Raw genomic sequence first — 22387 nt, forward strand, 5'->3', positions numbered from 1 at the left:
TTTTTCCCCCTATTTGCAATGCAAAGTAATGCACCTGACTGAAAAGTTGTTGCTTGGACCAAATGCAGAATATTTGTTACATTTCTTGAAAAGAATTCCTACCATTCCTGATCCAATATTGCTTCTCTTTGGCACAATCTCTATTTACTTTGACTGAATGCATTTAGCACTTTTGTTGTTAAATTCTCGTCGGTGGTTTTTTATTAAGTGAATTGTATTATGACCGATTTATAATGGTATCATACACTGAAATTATTCTTAAAGGGAACATTAGTTGGGATGAGTAAATCCAAATCACTTGGTAAGTCCCTTCTATATAGAATTTTTTTTTCTAATGAAGATTTAATTAAAACAATCAGTCTAACAGAATTCTCTAAGTTGGGAGCTTTTGACAACAGTATTGTAAAGTATGCTTAATGACACCTGCATTAAAGGAGATTTAAAATGGCATCATAACCTTAATTTTAAAATCTAGCACAGCAAGTGATACCATACCTCTTACTGCAAGATATGACTCTCAGCTCCTTTAAGTGCATTTTTGATAGCTCCTGTGAGAAGCATTTCCGCAAGCAGAACATTTTATTGTTACTAAACACCACTCACTCTGAAGTCTCTCTGTTGTTTGGAAATGAAACTTAAATGCACCAGTCGAAACAATTCATCAACACAGGGAGCGTCACGCTCTGATCAAACGCACCGAATGATAAGGTTCTGCCTATGCATGGACACAAGATTTTCATTCATTAAGTTCTCGCTGCTTATCTTGGCGAGGGTCATACGCAATGCCAAAAATGCGGACTTGCAGCCCAGCACTGACCAGGACCCCACGCAAACCTCACTGCCCTGTTTTTCCATGTAGACCCGACTCTTTGATGTTCAGACATTTTCTTGTCTAGCAATGCTAAATAGGCGCATCATAAAAAAAGTCCACGAGACTTCTAACTTTGCGTATCACCTCCTGGACTTCTGGCTGGGGAGAAACAAGCTTTTCCAAGGGGAAGCTTTCCTGTTCTACTACTGAGCGTTCATCCCCCCTCAGCCCTCGCTCCCAGCCCTTTCAGCGTCCAACTAAACATCATTTACATCCTTCCCCACGCTGTTGTTTCTTAGTGGGAGGGAGGGTGGAAGGGGGCTGGTGGTGGCACAGGAGGCAATCGTGCCTTTTTCTGTCTGAAACTACAATTCTCGTCCAGCAAAACAATGCCAACAGTGCAGAGGAAGCTTTGATTATGCAAAATGGATGGACACATCATGCCTTTTTTTGCAATAGGTTATAACCTAAGGAGTTTCTCACCCGGAAAATCCCTCCCGCCTCCCACTCTGGCTCTGTTTTCCCCTTTTCAAATGACATCGGTGGCAGTCCAGACACATTTTACACATTAATAGCATGTCTCCCTCATCTTACAGGCTCCATACCTTTTCTCTTCCCCTTTTATTTTAGGGCAGCTTCCCCGCTCCTTTCTCCCATCTCGGAAAGAGCCTGGCTGGCTTGGCAGAAAAGGAGTAAAGTGTTTTCTGCATGACCTCTATGTATTTTACTCGGTGGGAAGAGCATCGTGGAATGCACACTCAGCAGGCAGCGAGATTCGAGCCAGTTTGTCCTGAAGGCATTTCTGCCATGAAACACAGGACTATCAACAGTATTTCCACCCTCGGCTCTCCCCCGCGTCCCACCACCCCCTCCCCACCACCGTCTCGCCGCTGCCGACTGCACCCGGCTGTGCTCGGAAAGCCGGGGAGCAGAGCACAAACAATGGGCACCCAACAGCGACAGCTCCCTTTGTTTCCCACGCAAATCCTACCTCCGATAGTTGTCACATCTTCCTCCGAGGCGAAGCCTAATTATTAATAAACAGAGATCCAGCGGAATCCTCCGAACTGCCACCAGTTGTTAAGCGCTGTCATTGTTGCCTCCTGGTGCTTAAACCTTTTTGGACCATTAATGTCACAACCCCCGCTAACTCATAGCTTAGTACTCCCTGCTCAAAATGTCTGAAATAATTTGGAAGGACAATAGGAATGACAGGCACACTAGACAGCCATGCTTGAAATTAGTTATCTCAAGCTGACTTAAGGCTGCTTCGTAGTGCTTTTAAGGCATGCACTCGGTAGGGTTTATTAACCTAGGCTAGACATGCCATTCCTGCTTTTATTCAGTGCTGCAATAGGATGGCTGCTAGAAATGCAGCGATAGGTCTAACCCCATTCATCCCTCCGTAGTTTTTAAACCTCCCCGGGAGAGGAAATAGCTTCAGTCATCCTTAAACTTCCTGAGGCTACTGTTTCTGCAGAGCAGGGTTTCACACATTGTTTTGAAACTAAGGAGAAAATCACTCCTGGGAACGGAAGGTGCTGTAGCTCTCACGACTGATGTGATGAACGGCAAGAAGAACGCGACAGCATCCGCCCCCACCGCAAGCTGAGGCTGTCACAGGAGTTAGTGGAAGTAGCGACTGGAAGCTGAAAGTTCATAAAACTCTATAAGGCGGATGTGGCTCAAAGCGAATGAGGGGGATGCGTGGACTGTACTGTGGTTTGTAGGTAGTCACAGATGTACGCTGCGCCTCCCAAAAGGCAACATACAGTTTGCAGACAGCAGAGTCTTGCAATCTGAATTTGCAAGCTGACAGTACCCGGGATGATGACGAGCAGCAGAAACATGAGCGATGCACGGCATTTGCAGTGCCTGTGATGTGTGGCAGAGGGGTGGTGAGAGGGTGCTCTTGGCCACTGCTGTTTTCAGGAAAACCGCGAGCGTCACTAGATCCCAGATCAGAAATACTACTGCTCTGCTGAGATCTTGGCGCCTTTTTTTTTTTTTTTGGTTATCACTTAATAACCAGCATGGGTCAAGGTGGATCAAAGCTGGTTAATATCTGCTGCCAGTTCGGTGCTGCTGATCCCAGCGTGGTCCCTAGTGGACAATAGTAAAAGCCACCAGCACAGATGTGTCTCTGCCAGCAGCAATGGCACAGGGGCTGAAGGACTGGAGGGGCAACCTGGTGCCAAGGCAGGTTCAGAGAGAGCGAGTGGGGAGATAGCACTTTTGCTGCTTGTTCAGCACCTGTCTGATTTTTTGGTACCACCCAGTTCACAGCCCTTGGCTTAAAATGAAAACGTCACGCATGGGGACATCTCAGAAATGAACGGTGTTTGGAGAGATTAAGGAGGGAAGCAGATCACAGTGAAAACCCAGCTATGGCTGCCTGACATTGTGAGAATGAAGGGGTTAAGACAGCACTAATGGCAAATATGCATTAGGTTTTTAAATGATTGCAACAGAGGGCATTGAGGGCTGGTTAAGGTGTGAGTCCTCTCCTTTGAGAAGGTCTGGTTTGGATTTGTGTTGGTCCTTTGCACTAGTGACTGTGACAGACTATTTGAAAGCTGCCCGTGCAGGAGAAGAAGCTGCTGGTCTGTGCTGAACTAGCTGGTAAATTCTGCCTTGTTCATAGGGGGAAAGTGGGCAACTTAAAACACGCTTTTTTTTTCACATCAATCCCTGCCACCAACACACCAGATGCCCACACTGCTCAGGGTTTTACCAAAGAGCTTGTCAGTGTGTGCGCTCAGCCTGGGCTGAGGTCTCTTGTCCTTCTGAACTGGTCTTCATGGAAACTGCTGAGTGAAAGCAAGCTGTTGCTGGTGCAAGCAAGCCATAGATGCCGATGGGGACATCTGGGGCTACCAGAAGCATGACATTTGCCCCCCTGAATGAACATAGCTCCTAACAGGGCTGCCTTTGCACTCTGTGCTTCCCCATGCCTGTGCTCGCTGTCACCCTCGGATGTCCTCCCTTCCCCTTGTCACCCCCTGCACCTTACACAGTCAGTGCATCGGAGGGGAGGTCTCAGGGATCCAGTTTTGTTTCTCAGTTTACAGTGGGGGATTGTTAACACCTTAAGTTTCTCCCAAAACTGGTGGGAGCAAGGAGGGCTTTTAATTTTGCAGGCATGAATCTCAGGGTGACCGTTACATGCCGATGGCTAGCATGGCTGCCAGAAAAATACCTGCTTTGTGAATAATTTAAAGAATTTTTTCATTGCCACTTATTTAGCATTTCTCATTAGCACTACGTTCACCTTAAGGCAGGAAAAAAAACAAAAGTGAAAAAAGAAAAGTTCTCCTTGTCCTGAGCAATGTACTTCTGTCTCACTAAGGGGTTCACTGTGCAATTGATTTGTAAGTGGGATGACACAGCAGTTCAAGAGACATTAGAGAGATTCCTACTGGAGATATGCGGGTCTAGGGGTGCTGACTTTGTTGATGATTTTTGAGAGATTTCAGTACTGAACTGGACACAACACTGGTTCGATGACAGGTTAAAGTAGGTGATCGTTGCCACCCATGTCCACAGGTCCCTGGTTATGTTTGCTGAATACAAGATGGCTCATAAAAAAATGGATGACTATCCCAGCTCCCACCTCCCTTATGCAGTGAATGAATTACCTATGGACCTCCCTGCCATGGTGATCCCAAAGGCTTCAGTCCTTTGCAGTATGTTAAAGTCACTCAGACTTTGTGGTCAACAGATAACTGTCTGTGAGAGCTGCGTAATTGACCCTACAATGAGATGTACTTACCTTGGATGGTAACTGAAAGGGGGGTAAACCGTTCAAGGCGTAAGGTGTAGGCTAACAGGAAAAGGTCACAAAGATCTTCTAGGGGCTGATGAGTTCAAAATGGTTCAGTCTTAGGTAGATACTCTGTGATACTCCCCTTGTCTCAGGCTTTTTCTAATCACTGAGCAGCAACAGCAGCTGCCATCAGTGATGGGACTCGTGTACTCCCTATGCTTACCGTGGCTCTACTGCTGTTGCATTTTTCTGACACGCCAATCTGCTCCTTGTTGAAAAGAAGATATAGAGAGCTATGGAGCACTGATCTGATCGGATATGGCAATTTTCTGGCTTCGCAGACTGTACGAATGTTACAAAGTAGGATTGCCCTGGGAAACAGAGGGCTCACATGGGCTTTCCCTTTGCCCTCCATCAGCAAAATCCTATTGACTTCTGCAGGAGCTGAGATTGCTTCTCAGAAATGCAACAGTAGACCCTCTTTGAGAAAACCCACCACTTGCAAAGGAGTTGCAACAACTTAAAATGCCTTTGTCTGTTTCTGACCAGTATTTGCTTAGGAAAGGTCCAAGGAAGATGAAGGACAGGAAGAATTCAGAAGACTTGTAGTTTGTATGGTGACTCCAAGTCAAACAATATAATGAACGGAGCAACTAATGCATAATTTTATTATGAGTCATCCTAATTGTAACAAGATTTGATAGATACATAACCAAAAAGTGGAAGTATCTGCTACAAATAGACATTTCTAATTGCACAGGGAAATACACAATGTAATTAAAGCTGCAGGTTACACATACAATAACCTTTTCTTCCTCTGTAGTGCCAAATTCTCCAGGAACAGTATGAATTTGTTTTGAAGTTGAATACCTATCAGACAGCGTTCTTTCTACCCACTTGCTGAGTCTTTCTCAAAGAGCAGCAGGGAGTTTCACTAATCCAAAGATACTCAGTGTGAATCGCGTATTAAAGGAATCGCAGGGATGATCCATTGACGGCTCTTCCGTGTTGGGTCTCTCTGTAATGTCAGTGGTCAATGCAGCGTTATCCTGGCAGCGCTACAGATGTGATGTGCGTGGCAGTTAATGGATTGTATTAAATGTGTATAATTATAGCGTAGATGAACATTAGTCATAACACAAAGAAGGCGCTTCAAAAGAGGCTAAATTCTGTCATACACATCTAGATACTCCTGGGCTTTGCGGAGCCTGAAGTCAGAACTGAGTTTTGCAGACAGCAGCTACTCCCTAGAAAGGCTGAGCCCATCGTGGGGGAAGATAAATTCCTAACGGTGATCTTGGCTACATGGATTAATCCCACCTCTGTCTCCTAAATGGAAGAATTATCAAGAAACCTGGTTGACATGAGTCCCGTGTACAGCTCTGGCTGGTCTCCTTTTTCCCTGTGGTGAAACAGGCAGTATCTGTGCCTTCAACAACTTCAGAGGGCAATAGCTGACATGTCGCCACAGGAAAACACTCAGCCAGGCTGTCCTGGGTGACTAGTCATAAACTATTATCTTTAGCATAAAGTCAGAAATCACTTGTTTACTAATGGTGAAATGCACCCCTGTGTTTGACCATAGTCTTGCAGTCTCTCTCGTGCTGAGAATCACAGGACAGCCAAGTGTCCTGGAAGCCTGTTCATTTAACTGAGTTTTATTACACTGACTGGCTAATAGCTTCCACATGCTGCTTGATTGTCCCCCTTTATATGCCAGCTCTGTCTTTTTCTTGCATAGCTCTTTCTAAGCCACTTGCCTAGGAGAAGATAACTACATCTGGAGTGTTGTTAAATGACCCAGAAGTTGCTGCTTTGCAGGCTGACAGTATTTGATGCAAATAGATGGCTTCTTGCTGTGAAAATCTCCTTGTTTGACAATCCATTGGGTACTTTTGACGATAGTTGTCTGAGTTGAAACACAGGCTCCTCTTTGCATATTCACACTATCCTTCTTACAGAACTGACGGTATTAAATTCTTCCTGCGCGGTTTCAGCGGAGGCCTTTCTACTCCGCATTTGTTCAACAGCTGCTGGTGTGCATTGCTCCTTCTCTTTGCCTTCAGCTTTTGCCATCTGCCATCATTAAGTTGCCCAGGTGTCGGAAATCTTTTGCTCTTCTCTTGTAAACATTATTCTGCCGCCTTCTTCACTAACTCAACCTTCATTTATATAGAGGCTGATAGATCAGGCTAGCTGTTCTCAAAACATCTGCTACATTTCATACTTTATGGGGGTGGATGGGGAACAGAGTACGTATTTGCTGGCAAAAATAAAGACTGGTTAACCCTTCCTTCGCTCTCCTTTCCATCTCCAAGAGCTCACTGTTTTCCTGCACTTCTAGATGTGCCAGCTAATTAATACTTGCCAGTTGGGATGTTACCTAGAGCAAATATATCATGAAGCACAGCTAATTTTCAGAAACATCAGAGCTTCCATACACTGCAACAATGGTATCAGTGGTATTGAGAAGCAACAGAGATGGGACATACCTAAGACAGTTATCAGCAAAGACATCAAAAATAAACCTTTTCCCCTCTTTAAACTGCTTCTGCTTGTGCAAACAGGGGCCACTCTACAGTATGTTTTCCGCTCGGATACAGGTCAGGCTTCCTTTTATGATTACCTTGATGTGAAATCCAGACTCCAAGAGCATCTTTCACAATCATGGCCAGTGTAAACTATTGAATTCTTTTGGCAGCGATGATGAAATGAAATGATTTCTGGTGTGCCCGATCCTCCTCGGTAAATCACTGAAGATTGACTGTAAGTTTGAACAGCAACAAAACAGAATCCAGCAAAACAGGCTGCTTACACAACGCTGCTTGCTGGGTCCAGTGAATGTTTACTGCTTACAGGCTAGCAAAATATGTATCTGAGGATGCACACCCAGTTTCTGGGGCCAGTCTCTAGCGTGAGTGCGGAGTAATTCCAACAGGATTTCACGCTTCAGTGGTTTTGCTCTCCTCAGTTTGGGTCTCGGTACCAGTGCTTTCAAAGACTGATTTTGTCTGCAACTCTTGGGCAGAGATGGTTTCCCGCTCTGAACGGTTCTGCTGAGCAGCGATTGCTGCCTGCTGCTTTCCCATTTGTTAAGCAATGGATTACTGTGCAAACATTCACAGCCGATGTTGCTCTAAGCTCTGTGTGCAGTTCTCTAAATTTACTCCTCTCCTGGAATGCCGTGATCAGAGGTTGCTTCTTGCTTGTTCAATAATTTCCCGAAGCACTGCTCCAGTTAACACCGCTGTGATTTCCTTGCTTTGTGACAGATAATGCATTGTGCTATTCACCTTTCACAGAAAAACCAAATTGGCCACTTAGATGCTCTCTGATTTTACATACAGTGCCTCGCTCCTTCTCCATCAACTCTCGACGGCATTTTCTATCCACACTTTCCTATTCCTGCGTTAATATTACTTCTCCAGCAACTTTAGCAAGATATTGCTAGATAATTCTTTCCTTGCCTTTTTTCCATTCCCCTCCAAATCATTTGCTATGCAGTGCTCTCTTTTCTTCAGGATTCAAGTATCTCCTTTAATCTGTTCTTCCTTTTGTTCTTTACTCAGCTGTGGCTTTGCTTTGGTGGAACAGTCATTACTCTGATGAAGCTCATGCTTCTATTTCTGTACTCTCTCTTTTTGAAAGGTCTTTTACATCAGTGAAATGCCTGTTTGGGTTTCGCTGATGGTTTGGTGCTGTACGCTAAGCTCTGCACTCCAGGTGTGAGAGAGTGTGGGAAGGGGGAGGGAAGGGGACTCTGCCATGCCCCGGTGAGGGGGGGTTTCAGCGAGCCAACAACAGAAGCAAGCAAATATCCTGGGAGTCAGGGTCTGTACTGCGGAGCAGCCATTTTGTAGCACTGTGCCTCAGTTTCCCCATTTGTAAGCTAAGTGTAATCCTCTGCCTTTGTAAAGCGCTTTGTGAGCTTTGCCTGAGAGCTGAAACAAGATAACTGAAATTCAGTCTTGTTGAGCTCATATTGTTGCTGTCTTGCTGATAAACTTTAAATTCAGAATAGTAAGGGCCTAAAACTGTTGAAGTAGCCTCCGTATTGTGCAGTGTGTTTCACACTGCGTGTTGCTGGTCACATGTCTGCTCCTGAACGCACAACCTCCCTTGCAGTGTCCTCTCAGCCATTTTGCTTTTCTTCTTCAGACTAAAGGGCACCCAGCAGCAAAACCTGTTTTTCCTATCTGTCCAAGATGTCGGAGCCATCAAGGTCTCAGCAGAGCTGTCACCACTTCACTGACTCCATAGGCCTCTCTCTGTTTGCTTAGACTGAGGACAAGCAGCACATCTCGCGCTACTTGTTCTGGCTGGAGCGTTGGCAGCTGCCTTCTAGCTGCGAGGGGTGCAGAGACACATCTATGCCGGAGAGGCAGAACAGCACGCTCCTCCATGGTGGGCCCTCACCTCCTCTCGGCTGGTGGAGGCAGCGGTTGCCCCCACGCTAATGCCCGGACACGCTGTACATGAGCGGGGCTGTGCACCGAGCTGGGGGTTTGCACCCTCCGGGATGGCTCGGCGTTGTGCTGGGGAAGACTTGGGAGATTTTCTTCCATTTTCCCCCAGCCCTATCTTGACGTTCCCTGTCTTGATGTCCCTGGCTCTTGTGTCCATGGTTGCCACGGACACTTGCGTGGGATGCTGCGGGTGGTGCAGCCCTGCGTGGAGGCTGAAGAAAGATTTTGGCGGCAGCTTCGCAGCACTGCGCAGGACTTTGCCTGAGCTGAGATCAAAGCCCAGCCTGCTTGGAGAACAAATGTGCTGGCAGGGACAGGAAAAACCTCTCACAAGGTACTGCTTTTTAATTTTGTTGACCTATAGTCTGTAGCAGGTGCTCAGAGGGGCTTAACCCACACCAGGGCATGCTTCTGCAGGGTGCGTGGCTACTGCCAAAGCTACAGGCAGAGGATTTATGGTTGTGAATATCAAAAATTCACCAAGGTTCAAAATCTTTTCTCAGTTTTCCTGTGTAAATCTGGAGCGGCCAGAGGGATTTGACTGTATTTACTGAAGTAGAGTTGTTTGGGATTTATACCACTGAGGGCAATGTTTGGTCTTGAACGTACATTTCCAAAGATACATAGGTTTCGTACAAAGTTATTTCCCCCCCGTGGAAAACTTACAGCCCCTGTACAAAGCTGCCACCTCTTCCCCATCGTCACAGCAGCTGAGGACACAGGCTGTGCTTATGGATAAATGATTTGGGGAAAAAAAAATGGTATTTGGAAATCAAGCAGATGCTTTCCAACAGGAAAAAGGCAGAATGATAAAGCTGTGCCTTTAACACAGGCTACAGGGATTCTCCTCTGGCATAAACACACTTTTTTTTTTCATTGATAAAAGAAATCTCATTTTTCCACTCCTTCTGATACATTTGTCAAACTTACATATGCAAAAATATTAATGCATCATCAAAGGCTGAAGTGAAAAGGACTCCAGAGGAAATTAGCCAGTGAGTTATCTCTGTTTTTAATTACCTAATGCTATCTGTTTACATCTGTTTGAAACTATTTTAGACTCGTTATGCCTATAGAAGTAATGTTCCATTATTTCTCCACTTTAGGTAATTTTAAAAACAGAAAAAACACAGAGGAACAGCTTGTCCATAAATACACCTGTAATCTGACCTTTTCTCTGCTGTGAGAAGTAGTAAGTAGATGCTCTAAATTTTTGTGTCTGTACTTGCTCCATTGTAGGACTCTTAGAAATAACCTTGACCCTAAATTGTGGAGTCTAAGAGAGGCATAGAAGATGCACTGCAAGCTGTGGAGTTCTTCCCTACCAGGATGAGGGGCCGTATCCTTAGCAAAAAGCACTGCACGAGGATTTGTCCAACAGTACACAAATCCCACCCTTCTACTGCAGGGGCTCCCAACTGGAGCTTTAGACCACAGACACCAGCTATGTTTTAATAGTGAGCGAATAAAATCTGAAAACAGAGCCCCAGAAAGTCTTTACTTCTGCAAATAAAGCCCCAGTTCCAGTGTGACCAGCTGCATGTGGCAGGATCAGGCTCTGGGGGTGCATTTTGGCCTCAGCTGCTTGTGATTAAAGACAAAAACAGGGTGATGTGCCTCCCATACACACGCAGACACACAGGCACACACCGCATCTCTAACCCTTGGCTCACTCCTCTAACTCGCTCTCCTCCCATCCACAGCCACCATAAGAAGAATGTCTTGTCTTTACTTAGTTTCCATGCTTGTATTTCAGATACCTCTTGGTGCAGTAGACTGGTAAAAAACGCCAACCCCTGGAAATGCAGTACCCTTTGGGGGAAGGGGATGGATCTGGTAGTGCAGGAACAAATATCCCCAGGGTCCCGTTTATCTCACACAGCCTGTCTATTTACCTCCCCCCATCCCAAGTTGCTATTATTTTTGCACGGAGGACTAAACCAACTCTCTCCCTTCTTCGTCTCTGCTGCCCACTGACTCCTGCTTCACCCTCCCTGCTGGTGCACCCAGCCGGCTCCTTAACCCCTGCCAGGCTGCTGGGCTTAAGCCACGCTCAGCCCTCAGCAGTAAGCTCTAATGTAATCCCTCAGCAAAGGGAAAGCAACTCCTTGGAGCGCCTGCCTGGCTCCCTAGACATACTGTACTGTCTCTGGAGTGGAGGTAAATAACTGCAACAGCGTAACAGGTCCTCAGCTCTCTCACTAATGCTAGCGGGAGCAAGTCCACCAAACAAGCAAAGAATCTCTGTCCCTCATAGTCCATTGCAAAACTTCTGCTCTGATCAGGTTTAATTGCTGGCTGTTATGAAAGGGTCGGGAAGCTCATGTGAGCCAAGAGATCTCTTAAGCTGTGAGGAGCTCGGGGCATCTGTCAAGCGTGAAAACTGCTACCTGGTATGGAAGCATGGTTTGCTCTCTCCTCCGGGTGTGCAAGGGCATTGTGCTGTACAGCTGGCACAGAGGAGCACTGGGAGGATGCTGGGGATGGCCCTGCAGTGTGCAGCTCCCTGCCATGGGGCTTTGCTGTCCCAGGCATCCCACCGGAGCCTGGCACAGCCTTTTCCAGCAAAGAGCGAGCTGAAGCCTCCCCCTCGCTGCGGGGCACGAGAGCCTCCGTGCCCTGTGCCAGCGATGGGTGTCTGCCTCATGTGCGGTCTGCAGGGTTTAAAACGCCTGTGGGAAAAGCGGCTCCAAAGCAGCCCCTTGCCTGTCGGTGGGAGGCAGAGCTGGGCTCTGTGGGTAGCAGCACGGGTGTGAGCTGGCAGTGACGGCGCTGGCGTTGCCGCTGCCGCCCCTCCTTGCTCCGGGAGAGAGCTCGGGGGAAGCCAAGGCAGGGGCTGCGCTCTTCTGTGAGGTCAGTGATGAGCTACTTCAGTGCATTTGTCAAGATAGGCTTTCAGGCAAGACAAAATCCAAATTACAGCTTTCAAAGAGATAAAGAAATTGAGACCCAATTCAGCTCTTGGCTCCACCTGTGTAAATACAGAGCAACACCCCAGCAGTCAATAGAGTTACTCCTATCTGTGCCGGTGGAAGTGGGCAGAATCTGGCCTTGGCGAACCTGGAGTAACATGAAGTATCGCTGATCTGGAGCCAGTTAGGAACCCAGTGTCACTAGACTGATAGCAAGTGATGGCTCTCCAACATACCGAGATGAGGAATAAGGGTATGAGTCCAAAAGCTGAAGATTGGCTTTTTCTTTCCTCTCTTTTGCAAAGAAATCAGTCATGTGCGTTATTTATTTTGGATGGCTCAGTCATTTCAGAGTTCCCTTTCAGGGACCACTCCATTGTGTCAAGAGCTGTACAATCACTGAACAAAAAGACACTGTCTGCCCAAAGTCATTCGTATGTTTTATTTCAGTAGCCTCTTGATATTCTAGCTACTAGGACATTCTTTGGCCCATATGAAATATTTGAGACACTGTGAAGAATTTTCATGCCATTAATTTTTAATGTAGCCCTTTTTAATGAAATAGAGGATCAAGATTCTGCATTTATATATTTGGTATGATATATATGAGATATATTCTCTACTGTATAATTACTGCTGTCTGCTATAATTCCTGACTGCGTACAAATGCATTTTACTCTTAAAAACTTCAATCCTGAAGTGTAATTTTGCTCCAGAGATCTTTTGTCCATTTAATAATAACACTCAATAATATTTGAGTATAATGGGAGAAGCATGTAAATGTAAGTATGAGCCGAGTTACTGTCAAGCAATATAGTTTTATAAAGGAAATCTTAACTTTTCCTGAAGCCCTTCTGATTTCAGTGGGTTGGCAGGAATATAAATGAGAAGGAAATTTCCCCCTTTGCTGGCATCTGATTTCTGAATTGGATTAATTATGACAAGAGCTTTTTCCCCTGCATAATCAGATTTGCTAAAATTTCCTTACTAGGTTCAAAAAACTGTTTTGTGAAACAGAGAAAATGCAGTGGGATTTTCTTTACCACTAAGTTCAAATTTGTCTGAACTTTTAGCTGGACCCTGGTATCCTTTTAGGGTCTGCCTCTGATAATAATCATGTTTCAATTTCATTGCTTTCTCTTCTAATTCCAGTCACTGACCATTCATTTTATTTTTTATAATGGGAGTAGGAGATAAATTGTCCACACAAGGCTGTTTGAGACAGTTCTAGAACAGCTCGAAATGCCCTCATTTTTCTTAATTTCCATTAACTCGTCAACTTTATTTTTTGTATGTAGTATAAACAGTTAGTAAAATGCCATATTGCAGTCCTGTACTGTATGGCTTGGAGGTCTGTCTCAGTGGCTGTTGAAATGGTCTTCGTGCTCCTACATCTTGGCATGGATGCTAAAAATGAGGAGGGGGGATGAGATGCAGAACCCTGGTCAAGGGCTGTGCTGAACGAAGGTGTAGCGGAGGAGCAGGCTCAAGAGTGCATCATCGCAATGAATAGTCAGCCACGAGAAAACAGAAACAAAGCACAAAGATGTGATGCAACCTGTGCAAGACACAGCATTTCTAGGACTGAGACTCCTCCAGCTCATGGCCTTCCTCCCTCCTCTTCCCCCATATTCTTCCCTCAGCAAAACTACACCTCTCGTGGGCTAATGATCTCTTCAGGGCTTACTCATGGACTAGATCTATGAAAAGCTGGAACTGTTGATTATCTGGCAGGATACAATCACAGCTGGCTGTCCTAAGGGATAGTAACATTACCAAAATAAGGAGGGGTGCCAAAGGTTTGAGGGGGAAAAGTGAAAAAGCTGCTCTAGCTGAGCAAAGAAAAAGGAATTCCTTGGTGCATAGGATGAAGGGAGAAGGAACAACAAGGGAGACAAAAGATGTTAATATGACCAAATTGCTAACAGAAATTGAGCACACAAGCCTATTAGGTCTCCAAATGCAGGTCTGTTTCCATGAGGGACCAAAGGCTATAGAGATGCTTAAGAATTAGATCCCCAGCGAGAAGGCTGTGAACATCTAATAGCTTGTTATCTGCACCATCTAGAAGCCTTTGGATCAAACCCAAGCAAAATACATGTAAGATTCTCAATTTTATTTTCACTTCTAATCACCTACTTCTATGGACTTTGCAATTCACTGTCCTGTTTTAAGGAACAGATTCCCTAACTGCCATGGGAAAAGACACAGCATTTTGTTTCCACTAGTCACGTGGAAATACAGAGCTTACACTCCTTTTCTAGAACTTGGTCTGTTTGATTTCTAACCCCTTGATCCTGTTATTTGACACTGTAAAAGCACAATTTCAAACACTTTTGAAGTAAAGAATGTAGAAAACTCCAAACATCAAGAAAGTAGAAAAGCAGGTAATAGAGATTAGCTGCTATTCTGCTGTGGCTTTGCTGGAGCAAACATGTAGGGAATCTGTCTCTGAATGGGGCACTGCTCCTATCACCCCTTTGTATGATCTTGCTTAGTATATATTAAGAGAAAAATAGGATTGATGTGACTAAAAGCTGATTTGTCTGACCTCAAAGTTATACACAGCTTTATGAAGGAAAAGGACTTCTTTTTGAAGGAAAGAAAACGATACAGCTTTACCAAAGATATATTGTGCCAGATGAATTTGATTATTTTATTTGATAAGATAATTGATTTTCTTGACAAATGCAGTGCAGTAAATCTAATCTCTCTGGACTTCTACAAAGTATTTGACATAGCAAAAAGATTAGTCAAACTGGAGAAAAGGAGGATTAGTGGAACTGTGCAGGAATCATCTGGAGATTTAAGGAGAGTATATAATGTATTGGGGAAAGTGTGGGGCGCAGTGGCTGCTCCTGGAGCCCCTTTAAGGCTGGTGGAGGAGGCTGAGTGCATTTATATTTCTGATGTTCCTGGTACAAAAGGAGAAGCTTTAACATTTGTGGCTGAGATGAAACTAGATTGAATTAGCACAACAGCAGAGATCCAGAAAACTGTATTGAAAATTGAGACAGCCTTGAGGGCTGCAGCGGGAGAGATGGAAGTGTGAGGAGGGATGCAATTGTTCGAAAAGCAAGGCTGGGCACTGAGGAAATCATGCCATGTATTATTTCTGTGAAATGGGGCTTATCTTTTGGAAATGATACAGGAGAAGAAAGTGAAGTTAGGTGTTCTGGGTGTCCCAAGGGACCCTGGAGAAGTAATTCGTGAACCTATGATGCATCAGACATCCAGTGTGAACATTGCTGAACCAAGCCCTGATGAGACCCTACCTGGAGCACCAGATAGTCAGTCCTGGCACACAAGCTCAGACAAAGTCTGCTAAAATAGGAACAGCTGCAGAGAAATGCAGCAAATGCAGCCTTTATCTGGCTTTGAGAGATGAGATTGCTGTCTATAAATGCAGGGGGTAGGACGGTTAACTGGAGAGTGAGAAGAGCTATTTAAACTCAAGAACAGCATTGGCACAAGAACAAATAGGTATAAATGGGTCATGGATAAACTTAGGCTGAAAATTCTGAGGTTTCCAGCCATCAGAAGAATGAGATGCTAAATTAGTCCTCTCAGCAAAGAGGTGGAGGTAAAACCAAACCAGTTTCAAGATACAGCTTCACTGCTGGATGAAAGGGATCTTATGATATGGTGGCTTGTGGTTGCAGCACATTGGGCTCAGTGACGCAGAACCCCCTCCCAGCCCTCTGTTTTTCTGCTCCTGTGGGGATATCTTTAGTTTCGCAGTGATTCTGTGAAATCCCACCCGCTGCAACGCAGTGGCTCAAGAGGACTCAGAGAAGAGGCTTTGCACCAGTCAGGAGCGTAGGAAACATCTACTGAAGGCCAGCTCCGTGAGTCTATGTGTGAATATCCCTGGTGGGCACGTTTGTGGGTGTCAGCATCTTTATGGCCTCTGGATGAGAGAATCGGTCTGCTCCAAGCGGTGCGCTCCAGCCAGGCAACGCTGAGCTTGGCAGGCACAGCAGAGCGGCTGCTCTCCTGCTCCTGTCCCGCAGAAAAGGAAATCAGGCTTTCCTGCAACTGAAAGATTCATGACCTGTGACTGAAACTTTTATCTAAATCCTGAAAATAGAGCTGGTCTGATCCTCAGCTCCCAGGAAACGGTGGCAGCAGAAGGTGGAGCAGGCAGGCACCAGCTCAGCAACCGCAGTTCTTTTTGCCTTTTCCCTCCTCCATCTCTCTTGCTAAGTGACCTCCAGCTGCCGCTGCTTCTGCCACCTTCCCTTGGGGAGCCCTGGAGCAAGCAGTGTCCCTTCAGAGGGCTGTGGCATCCACAAGCAGAGCGTGGGCTGCTGCAGACAGGGCTGCTGTGGTGCTGCTCTCAGGGTACGTAGTCACAGTCTCCTGCAGAGAGTTAGTAGCTCGTTTTACCCCCAGTCTAATTGCACTAAAACCTGCACGGATGTGGTTAGCTCGGTGCTGGCCTTCTGCTAATCGCACCACTGAGACACAGGGATGCGAGTGGTAGGCCAGGGCAGTGCCTGGTGCACTACACTTCTTGAGGCTGGCTTGGCGTTTTGACCAGGCTTGCTCATGTCTGCTGGGAAATGCCATAGCTCTGTGCCACAGTGATGCATCTCAGCGGGTAGTAAGATTAGAACAGAATGACACAATTCTTACAGAGCACAGTGAAACTTTCTCCTTCTGGCATATAAAGTAGATGTCTCCTTAGTTCATGTAAGAAAGGCTAGCTGAGGAACAGCATGGCTGAGATGTCATGTTACCCATGAAAGTACCTCTTGACACATTTTCTTAGCAGTGACTGAAGCAGCAAGGATGCCAGTCAAGGAGTTGTTCTTATCTGAGCAAGCATCTCCTCAACTCATCCTGTAACTGATTCTGCCTTCTGGGCATGAAGGTACTTGCAAAGTCCATACATTTATTATCGCAATCAAGTTAGGAAGAAAAGGGGACTCTGTTCCTGCAAGTGTCTGTACTTTTTCTTTTAAAAAGTTCAGGCCATGAAGAGTGTACTGCACTGTATCCAGGTGATATTGTCTGAAATAAACATAAAAGCGTGTGAGTGTCCAGATTCTATATCCATTTGAGAAGTACCGGGTACTTCAGGAGAAAAGAATGAACATTTGCTTTCGGGAAGCTTCTTTGTGTCACAGAGTTAAGGATGGGAAAACAAGTCTAGATTTGTAATCATTGCAGAGGAGACAGTTTCCCAGAGGTAAAGGGCTCAGGCCAAACCTCCCTTCCTTTCGGTGCTGTGTGACACCCAGTAGAGCTTCTCCAGCAGAGAGATCTTCACTGAATTGCTCCTGTAGTCCTTTGTAACTGCCACTGATATTTCTACAGCTTCTCTTTTTTTTCAGAAGAATTGAAAAGACTGTGTCAAATAAAGAGCAAAAATATTGTCTTTAACAAAAATAGCAGATAGAAGAATTAAAAAGACCCAGGGGACAGAAAATGAGTATTTAAAACAAAGAAAAAAAAATACACAGGCCCATTTTTCAGTTTGACTGTGTTTTGGCTCATGTTTTCTTGTACTCTTTACATTAATGCCAGCAGCTTTTGGAATCAGAGGTGCAGTGTTGGGTCTGCTACCACCATCCTGAGTGCAGATCCCTTGGGGCAGCTCCTGCACCTCCAGGGTTAAGGAAGGAAGAGAATTGCCCTCCTGAAACTACCTAAGATTTTCTTCCAATTATGAACTTCTCCTGAGAAAGGAAACATCTTCAACAATTATTATTATGCTTATTAAGGAAATGATTATGGGTCTTGTGAATACCATTTGGGATTACTCTGGTGATGAAGGATTCATTTCCATCTTTTGTCACTAAGCAATATGTGTGAATGTGGATGCTGATACTTCTCCCTGGCTTAGTCCCAAGAAGAATGCAGCTAAAAAGAGGGATTGGCAGTTGTAGACTCTGTGGTTGCTGAATGTGCTGTTGACTTCTTGGGCAAGACTTCCTTTCCTTGTGTTTTGGTTTGCTCATTTGTAAAGCAAATATTTTTTTCTAATGCTGAAGGTATTTGTAAAACCAGGTAGTGTCCATGGAGTGCTCTGAGATCCCTGGCTCTCCAGAATCACCTGACTCCATTGGAGTGGATAGAATACTGCTACTCAAACTCAAGGTCACACTGACCTTGATTGCTGGACAGAAGTGAGCGTCTTTTTTTGCTGCCGTTAAAATAGATGCACTGAAAACAGTTCACTCACTTTTGCCATTTCGGCAGATTCCCATTTACCCTGAGAGCTTGCTTCAAGTCAAATGGTCAAATTGTAAAAGGTTTCCGTACATCCGGTAGATGCCTCAGAGTGAGAGGAAGCCAGCAAAGATGACACCATAGCAGATATAAGCTGCCTGAACTCAGCTATTACAGAAGACTTTTCCCCATCACCTCATCCAAGTACTAAATAGCCGAGAAGTAATTATGCCTAATGTTTCCTGATCTCTTCCCTCTTTGCACATGGTAGGCTATTCTGTTTCTGAAACACTCGCCTCATGTTCATGGCATTTGGCCTGCAGCAGTGAGGTTGAGTCCAGCCCCAGAATGTCTAAAACATTTTCTTCTAATAGATGGCTCACCATAAGCTGGAAATGCGTCACACACCAGCCAGTTATTTCCACACCATAAACTCCTAATGCTTCTTTAGACTGATGGGGTTTTGTATTTGCTAAGACCTGGAAATATGCCAAATATTCTTCCATGCACGATGCTTCTTTTATTTGAGCTACTGTTGAGCTAATCGTTGGGTATTTCTGGTATGTGAAGGCCCCTCCATTTGCTCCTGAGTGTTAGCTTAAAGCACCAAGCCACTGCATGACTAGGAACACCCCACATAGCAGTGACAGGAAACATTTATGTTGAGATGTGACCTCCCAGCCTGGCCACAGGGTTTGCATTGCAGGCATTCCCAGGACTTCAGGGAATTCCTGGGGCTGGAAGCCAAGCTGTCCTCATGTCCACGTTCCCACTCGGTGTACTCTGAAACATTTTCTTCAAGCTCTCCCTGCCACTGATTCTATTCCCTCACTTCTCTTCCTTTTTTCCTCCTCCACCCACCTTCCCCACTAACATTCCACTCAAGCAGCCTAGCTGGGAAGTTCAGATTATCAGTTTTTTCTGGAAGGAGAGGCGTTCGGGAGGGCAGTGAGAAGGCGCTGGCTATGAGTACAGATTTTCAGTGGTGGTTTCACTTCGGCACTCAGATCTCTGGTGATCGTGTTGGGATGCAAATGACTGTCAGTCCCAAGAACCAAAAGGCAATTCCACTTCGTTAATCATTTTGCTAGGTGGCTTCTAATGGTCTTCTCAACACGCTTTGCCGTCTGCAAACTCTTCCATCTTTGGCGTGCTCTGCCTGCTCACCTGTCCCTTTAATTCGTTCATTTTATGGCAAGACTATGATAACTGCAGAATTTTCTCCTTTCCTCACTGACTCCAAGTCTGATATGCTTTCCGGATTCTCCAGCTGCTCAACACTAGTTAAGATTGTGTCAACTTGTCAGTGATAAACTTTCTTTATTTTTTTTTCTCCCAGAGGCTTGCGTGTGCAAAGCTTCAAGCATAAAAAACTGCTTCAGTCCTGAAGCTTGCCAGACAGCACCTCAGACCAGGAGAAAATATCTTTGCCAGGTTAAAAACAATGATAATACATTTGGCCATTTTTCAGTACTGAAAGTGTAAAAATAATAGTTTGTGTGATGGAGGAGTTTATGAGTTTATTTAACTAAAAAGAATTTGATTTAGCCCGAGGGTTTTGCAAGGGATTCATCCTCAATACAGCCTTATTGCAGTGCTTTAAATCCCTCCACTTATAAAGTTAACACAGTTGCGTTCACACAAAGATCAGAATGTATTCTGCAACTTTATGCTTTGTTCTCTAAATGCATCCAGGAACCTGCAAGTTAATTATATCCACAAACCTACTTGCATATGCACATGGATGCAAATACACACAGGCGCATGCATGGATGGGTTGTTTTCTCTTTGCCCTTTCTAAAAGCTCTGACCTTGGACCAGCTCTTCTCCTGTAGCTACAGGAACTGCTCCTTCTTGAGCTCTACAGAGCTGTTCTCCACAAACAAAAGCTTTACCTCCTCAAGACACGGCACAAAGTATCTGTGAGCCACCGTTCATGAATATCGGCTTCCTAGGCTGACAGCAGACCTCTCACCACACGCAGCAAATCCTTCAAATGTCAGCTCCCCTAGGGACTACGTTTCAAAGGACAGCAATAATAGTAATGCTTTTCACTTCTGCCACACTTCCCATCATAGGATAGCAAAGCATTTGATCAGTACTAGGTCCTGACTACAGGCTTGGAATAACTTTGCAGAAGAGGGGTGTGCTGGCATCCTCTGGCCTAGAAGCAAAAGAATTATTGAGCGCAAGCCTCACCAGAACCGCCTGCTACGGCTGTGGCCTGCTTGCAGGGAGCCAGCGGTAGGGCTAGCTGTCTGGACATCACCAGCCACACAGGCAGGGTGTTGTGCAAGGAAAGGAAGGAAGAAGGGGCAAGGCAGTTAGAGCGAAGAGATCCTGCTTTTACTGAATCCAGTCTGTATGAATTAAACCAATTCAGCCCAAAGTGTTTTCAAGTCACAGCAAACTGCCATAAATCACAGTAAACGTACACACCTGCAAGATCACCTCTGCATTATCAGTGTATCTCCCAATATATAATCTTGCAGCCATCCCTACTTACACGACTGTGTGTAGGTGGACAAAATCTCACACTTCAAGATATATGAAACCTCTAAATGTTTCATTATGCCTAGAAAATAATTTAGACAATGCAGTAAGTTTACCATGAGTCATAATGCACAACAATTAATAGCAAGAGCACAGTTCCTGCCCGAATCCCTGTAAGCACAAAACAAAAGCCTTCCTGTTATAAACACAGAGTCACACTGTATTGCTTAATTCCACCTCAAAACACTTCAGATCCCCAGTCCCACTGGAGAGCTTTATAGTTATCAAAAATCCAATAGATGAAACCAAAAAGGCATGGCAGAACCCAAACTGTCCAAATTAAAGCCTCTGAGATTCTCCGTAAATCCATCACAGAACATAAAAATCGTTAATTTATCTCCTGGCTTCACATCCTCCTGACAACTTAGTATCCAAATGCATTATCAGTGGCCATTCCTTTGCAGTTAGTAACAGCCAAAAGAAAATCAGGAGGGAAAAGTCTTGTGGTTACCAGCATAGACCTGAGCATCACAGGAGCTGCCCTTTTGCCACAGGCTTGCTGTATCCTCCTGGTCAAATTGCTTAGCCTTTTTATGCCCCACCTCCCTCCCTGCTCTGGATAACAACTGCTGATTTACTTCACCAGGCTTTTGTGAAGCTCCATTTGTCAGTGGCTGTGATGTATTATTTATTGCCAAAGACATAAACAATTGCATCCTGAAGACGCTGAGCACATCACCTGCATTTTGATTTCTACCAAAACCTCTCTTCCACTTAGGACAAACCCTTTCCTTCTCCTTCACTAGCTTAATAATCTTTTATTCAATGATGATTAAATTTAACATGACAATATGCATGTTTGGGGCCATGAAGTCAGCTCCCAGTTATTGGCTTTCTGTAACAAGGGAGGCTCAAGGGAAAGCCACTGGATTTGCAATGCAGTGGTGGCAAAAAGCGTTTCTAGTTTTGAGGACTCTTTGCAAGACGCTTGCAATTGGTGGTCCTGTCAGCTTTTTCAGGAAGGTGTTACTCATGTCTGAAGGACAGCTTTCAGGGTGAGAATATGCTCTGCATAGATACTTGAAGAGCAGCAGGATAAACATATATGATGAAAGAGCTGAACAGAACCTAGAAATAGCACATCTATCTCTGTTTATGCTACGCAGGGTAAACGTATCTGAGAGAAAGCACATATGAAGTAGTACATTTTCTACAAGTCTTGGAAAAAATACTGGTTTGTTTTTAATACTTTTTCTTCTGGAGACTCTGGTCTATCAGACTCCCTTGTTCCTGTTATAAAACCTGATGACAAACTAGGCAGTGGCTAGATTTAACATCCCGACTGACCTTATCTAACTGACCTTGCACCAAAACAGCACAGTGTGCTGCCAAATTTTCCAATTCTCTTCAGTATCTGAAGTCTCAGGAGCTCTATTTCCTCAATAATTTTGCATCTGCTGAGTTTATCACATTGCTCAGAAGCAAAACTGCCAGGCAGTTGGCGAGGGCATTTAAGCACTTTCACAAAAGGGGGAGCTCTGGGTGCAAAGCTGTTCTCTGAAAATGCAAAAGCACTGAGCGTGCCTGGGTGATGGGGGTGTTGTAAATGACTGAGAAGAACAAGGTCTCTGTCATTCAAATAAATTTGGCCACCAAATTCAACCAGGAATGAGTATTTGGCTAAAATCCTGCCACACTCTGGAAGGCTGAACATGGTTTGAATGATATCAAGTGCCGCATTGTTAAAGATGACGGTTTCAGT

General features: G+C 45.0%; 1 protein-coding gene across 4 annotated transcripts in view; it reads right to left on the minus strand.

Annotated features, from left to right (window-relative positions):
- Positions 1-22387, minus strand: part of LOC104334416 (calcium-activated potassium channel subunit beta-2) — a 159058-nt gene that overhangs the window by 108989 nt on the left and 27682 nt on the right. The window contains exon 1 of one of the 4 annotated variants that reach the window (XM_075417369.1): positions 1803-2167. The exons of 2 other annotated variants lie outside the window; for them this stretch is intronic. The gene's annotated coding sequence lies outside the window, so the exon portion shown is untranslated. Of the gene's footprint in view, positions 1-1802; positions 2168-22387 lie in introns of those variants that run through there. One more of the 4 variants, XM_075417372.1, reaches the window with a different exon arrangement.

Source organism: Opisthocomus hoazin, chromosome 4, assembly GCF_030867145.1.
Source record: "Opisthocomus hoazin isolate bOpiHoa1 chromosome 4, bOpiHoa1.hap1, whole genome shotgun sequence".
In the NCBI taxonomy this organism is placed as follows: domain Eukaryota; kingdom Metazoa; phylum Chordata; class Aves; order Opisthocomiformes; family Opisthocomidae; genus Opisthocomus; species Opisthocomus hoazin.